Below are 6000 nucleotides of genomic sequence, written 5' to 3'. Positions count from 1 at the left end.
TGGCTGTGAGTAGAGCACAAAGCCACAGCTCCTCACGTGCCAACCTGTGTTAGTCTTACTACTCATTTCAGCTGAGGAGGACTTCTGGAACTGCTGTCCCAATGAGATAGTATGAAAACCACAAGATACCTTGTGAACGGGGTTGCCATCTGGTGTGCTCAATGCATGGGACACGGTGTTTCCCCAAGGGCTGTGCTGGAGGCACTTGAAGCCCACCCCACGTGCAAGAAAACAAAACTTAGTTTCAACATCTTCTCACAGTTTTAAGTGGAGTCTCATTTAGGGCACACTAAAGTTGTGCACCAGGAGCTGCAGCTCACCAGTCAAGTACTAGGAACCTGTTTGTGTATCTACTCTCCATATGAACACCTCTACAACTTCCGCTTGGACACCTTGTCCTCCCCTATGCCGTCCAGAGTCAATCTTTGAGCATAGTGCCATCTGGTGAGACTCGAGATACTCATGTGACCCAAACAAATAATGTCACATCTCACTCACAAACCCCTTGGGACAGTAAAATTTAAAACTGGGCGTAAATGCCAGCACAACTCTGGAACAGATTTTCAGCAGAAGAAGCAATGATAGGCATAGCATTTCACCAAAAATGGATCATTTGCACAAGTGAATCTGCTTGCTCAGGTATCAGCCAGAGGCCAAATTTACTATAGCTCTAAGCTGAGTTGGCTCTTAACCCAGTTTTCACCCACTGCAACTAAGCCTAATATAATATCTTTTGGTATCTGAAGCCCAGGATACAGATAGTTCTTGAACAGGCCCAAAGGGAGCCCAAAATATAGGGTTTGTTATGCCATGCAAACACTGCATCAGCTGCCTGGAGAGCTGTTATCACCTCCTCTTTATAGAGGAAGATCTCTGGGTCCTCAGGGAATCCCCTTGGACTTCTGCTCAAACAGAGACTGGCCTGGAAGGAAGCATTGCTGTTGCAGGTATTTTCTTTATGAAGGGCTTAGGTCCTGCTCTAGATGCCTTCTTCTCCAGGCATGAGAAGATGCTTCGTTCCTGGAAACACGTGGCTGTGAGGCGCCCCAGGGCTGGCTGCCACTGAAGCACCATCCTCACAGCATCCCATGAGCCCAGGTTCCCACCTCAAACCTCTCATTTGCAGCCTGGGACCAAGCCCCGTGGGCACACAAGAGAGATCAGGAGGCAGTGGGGTGAGTCCTAGTTGATGGGACTTGGAGCAGCAGATTTCTTCTCCCAAAGTAAAGATTTGAATGCATCATCTAAATAAACATATACACAGAAGCACAGAGGGAAGGGTTATTTCTCATTGCATGGGGGGCTCCAGCACCCTCTCCCTGACATGGCCCTACAGAAGAAAGAAACACAAACTTAACCAACTCATGCCTTTTCTCCCTGGGCAGACCACAGGGGTGGTGTTGGTTTCCAGAATGCACGGACCTAAATGAAGCTGTCAGCAATTCAGGCTTCTACACCCAACCTAAGTACCTACATCACAGTCAGACCTAGCCAATGCAAGAGCTGTTCAGATAAACACAGGCTTCCAGGGCTGTTTGAGGTGCCCTTGATTACTCAGGACATCTATCCAGGTCCGGCAGATATGAGATGAGACCTACAGGAGACCCACACTCTTCTGGTCTGATGGCTGTGGGCCAGGCAGGATACCCGGAGCATCCCCGTGACTAGATGCCGGCATTTAGGGAACTAAATCAAGCCATGGCTCTCCCCAGACTCCAATGGAAGTTCGTAGGTAGACAGCTCCACTGGAGACTCCTAACTCCACACACCTCAATACTTCACTGAACTCCATTCTAACTCATTTGCAGACAGTCATTCTATGTTATTCCTGCTTTGACATACCCTCAGCAATTTTTCTCATTATCGTTCACCATAATCACTCTACACTAAACGTATGGTTCTGTTCCCCATGAGTTAAAGCTACAAATAGGGATTTTGGTCCTTGCTTTCAGAGGATTAGTATTTTCACTTTTGCTGAACTGTGTCAAGTGTGGTTTGCTATTCTCCAAATGAGGAGGGTAAATGCACTGACAGGTGGCAAAAGGCATATTTTATAAGTGAGAAAATGAAATAAAACAAATGGAAATGCACAATACTTTCTTCTGTTGTGAGTCGAACAGTATGTTTTATTATGGCTGCATACAATGGGAATATTAGCTCTGATCTGTAGAAGTGCAAATTAAACTGCTGATTTAGATTATAATATTTCATGCATAGTAACTTTAAGGGCTTTGACTTTTTTTTCTTCATTGTATGTAAAACCTTTATGAGTTATTAACCTTTTTTGTCAACTGTATTTTAGAAGTGAGAGGTTTATTCCTGCTGTTACATTAAAGGAGGTATTTTGCTGCTAGGAGAGCTTAGCATTTTATTCAGCTGTGATAACTTTCCCTTTTACTCCAGCAGGAAGCACAATTAAGATAGAAATGTTCAGTAGTTTTATGATGCCCTTGTGTGAGGAGCTAATCTTTTTTTCCCCACTTAATTTTTCAGGGATACCCAAAGGATTTTACAAACTACACATTTGTCTAGCACACTCTGTAGTGGCATAAACAAAGAATACTTGGACATCAATGGGGGCTCTGGCTTTTACACTTTTACTAATTCCACTTTCTCTTATTGTGGGTTTCAAGAGCACTGGAATTCCTGGTTAATATTCTTTGGCTTATGGGTAAATTTTTCTCACATTAATTTGGGCAACTTGTTACTTTGGTGGGTATGCAGGGTTACAGAGGACCGGGGTCTTTAAATCAAGGTATTTATTATTTCAAGGAAAAAATTCTTTACACAGAACAATGCACAGGTTCACCAGTGGGAGACAATCTTTGAAGAATAGCATCGAATAAAAATGAAGGAAAGCTCTTTTTTTTTTTTTCCTCTGTAGGAAACCAGCAAACACTCCTAAGGAAGTAATTTCATTAGTAACTTTACAAACACCGGTGTTTCCTTTTAGCCCAGCTTCCTATGGAAACACGCTGTGTGCGCTATAGCCTTGGGTCTTGCCATCTGGTGGTTCCTCCTAATAACCTGTGAATCTATTTGCTGATTTTGATTAAATTTGATAGAATAATTGAAGACTCAGAGATAACAAGTAAATGAGGTGAGGACACTTAGCCCATCACCCTGCCTTGGACAGTGGTTACGGACCCAGGGAACATATCCTGTTACTTTCCCAGGATTATCCCTCAGCATCACAGGCTGGAGGCTCCGAGACATCCTCAGCCACAGCTGGTACCTTCATGTCTTGTAATCTACTTTCCTACAGAAACAAGGCAAATCTTTTCCTGCTCTGCTTGTGTGTTGCATATTTTAAGTAGAAGAGACTAAGTAAACCAGCTGAGGGAAAGATGCAACATCAGACGTCATCCCTTACTAGACTTCTATAAAGTTACAGGTTGTCCAGCATGTTTTGTCCTTTTTCTTTCTGTTTCTTAGGCCTAGATTACATTATGATATATTGTCCCAAGTAAGCAGAAGTGTGAAGCAGACAGTCTGATAGTTTCTCATTTTCTGCGTTGCCTCTTGGACAGTCACCAAGTAAACTGGCAGAGATGAGACTGGCACATCAACCCCCGCTTCCCTGTAGGACAGTCCTGTAGGAAGAAGACGAGGAACTGAAGCATCCACAGCGGCAGGCTTCACGTGAACCTGTAATTTATTGTGACAGCCACACAAAACCATCTCCTCGGTGATGCGAGTGAGAAAAAAGCGCCTGGTCTGATATTTCGTGTGTCGACAGGATAAAGTGTTTCACAGTGTCCACCCCACGCTGAGCTCTGCAGCTTCCAGACCATCCCCAAAGATGGAGAAGGTCACCTCCTGGTTCTCCTAGTCCCTGAAACTTTGGACTGGGCATGCGATAGCTTGCTGCACTGGCAGCACTTCTAGTCCCAGTATTTTCCTAAGGCTGCTTAAAATTTTCCTTTAGAACCAACAGAACCAAGCAGTTTAATGGTACCCCAAAGTGTCACTGTCAACCCCAGCTGCACTTGCCACTGGGACTCCTGGTCCCCATTATTTTTTGCCATCATCAATCATTGTGATGATTGAATGTGATCATTTCTGGGTCCCTATAGGCGGTCATTAAACTGCTGTTAAGTTCATATTGATGACTGGTTTCCCCTGTATAAGCAGAGTATTTCTTAGCAGATAAATACACTTTTTTTTTGCCTTGAACAATAGAAGAAATGAAATGTACACTGAATTTCTTTCCCATTGGCTGTTCATACTGCAATATACAAGGATAATTTATATAAGAAAATGTAACATTCCTGATTACATGCAGCATTTAAGAAATCAGACTCTTCCAATTTGAAAAGAACGAAATAACAGAGGAGATGGGAGACTATTTTTATGTTGATTTTGACTTCTGAGCAATCAAGTTAGTAGAAAGCCCTGTAGCAAAAATAAGTGCAAACTGAAAATGAAAGACAGTATGTCTATAGGGCCCATTCTCCCCCCACACTAATGATGAAGTAGCCAGGAAAATCCATGTCAAGGTGCAACTTCTTCCAAAAAAGCACTGGGTGAAGGAATCTCAAGTGCATGCTATGGAAGGATGTAAAAATCCCTCCTGGTCTGAGAGGGGGCCCATGTTTTAGGAGACCATACTCTGGCTTGAGCTTTTGGTGGCAGCGTTGCAGAACCCCTTTGCGCAGCTCAGCCCAGTCACCTTAGTGGTCACGGGCAATCCAAGTCTTGCCTCAGAGCTTCGTGGAGACTGAGGAAAAAGTACCCCAGAGAAGGCAGTGACATGGGAGACAACTGAAATCCTTGGTCATGTCCCATGCCAGACACTGGCCTGGGAACAACCACAGCAAGAGCAACTTTCTCCATGGGAAGAAGGAGCTTTGTTAGACTGTAACAAAGAAGAACCAGGACCACATAAAGCTGAGCTATCTGGTTTGGTCACTCAGCTGGCGTGTCTCGGTCTCTTCCTGCTGTGTCTTTTCCAGCACCAGTGGAGAGCATCAGAATCTTCCAGAAGTGTCCCCCTGCTCTCTTCATTGAAGATACAGAGGAGCCAGGTTCCCTGTTTAAGTCCTCAGATAAACCTGTGCTTAAGTGCGATGAATCAAAACTGTAGTCTCACTCTTTGCTTCGCTGCTGAACTTCCTCAACCAAAACTTACCAGGCTTCCAACCTTGGACCTGAAGACACACTGGCAAAATCTCTTTTTCCCTCTGAAATTATCTTGCTTTATAGCTGCAGAATCAGCTCTAGTTGGGATTTTACCCCGTTCTATGCTTGCTGCTGCCCCATGTTCTGCATCTAACACCTTTCCCAGGAATTGCTTCTACCTCTTCACATGGAGCTGACAGCTGATGGAAATGCAAAGCCATTGGTGTGGGAGGCTGGAACACTTTTTGATCCACTGCTTTCAGTCCTGGTATTTCCCACCATTTTATCAAAAAGATCTAATAATATTTAGTGGTGTTTGCACAGTGCCAAGTCCTGCAGTGAGTCTCCTTGAGCCACACAGCCCTCTCTGAGGCCCCACATTCCGCGTGAAAGATGTGACCAGAGGAGCCAAACCAGAAAAGCAAAGGCTTCTATTGCACTATGTTTTATATGTTAAAACCTTAGTTTGGACCAAGCAGGTGTGGGGCAGGCAGCACAAGTTTCCTGCTGCTTGGTGTTACCTGCGCCCAGAATAGCAGCATCCAGGGGATGAAGCAGCAGGGAAGAGCTCAGTATTTCACCTCTGTCACTCTGCCAGGCTATGGAAAACAGGCAGTCACCTAACCCTGTAGTCAGTGCTTTTTCCACCGCATGTGGCCACACAGCAGGGAAAAGCATGGAGAGTATAAAAACCAGCACATGCACATCTATTTTGCTGACCCAGTGGCATGCAAAGTTCCCCATCAAATGCCATCCTTTTCCTTCCCTTTTCTTAATGCAAGACCTTTAGCCTTGGGAATGATACTGGTGACGAGCTGTGCAAACCTGAGAGATGAAGGTGGAATTGTTCCTCCTGAGCTCGAACAGGCACTTCCTCAG

This window comes from Caloenas nicobarica, chromosome 1, assembly GCF_036013445.1.
Source record: "Caloenas nicobarica isolate bCalNic1 chromosome 1, bCalNic1.hap1, whole genome shotgun sequence".
Taxonomy (NCBI): Eukaryota; Metazoa; Chordata; class Aves; order Columbiformes; family Columbidae; genus Caloenas; species Caloenas nicobarica.
The sequence above is the reverse complement of the archived record's forward strand: the minus strand, read 5'-3'. Positions refer to the sequence as shown.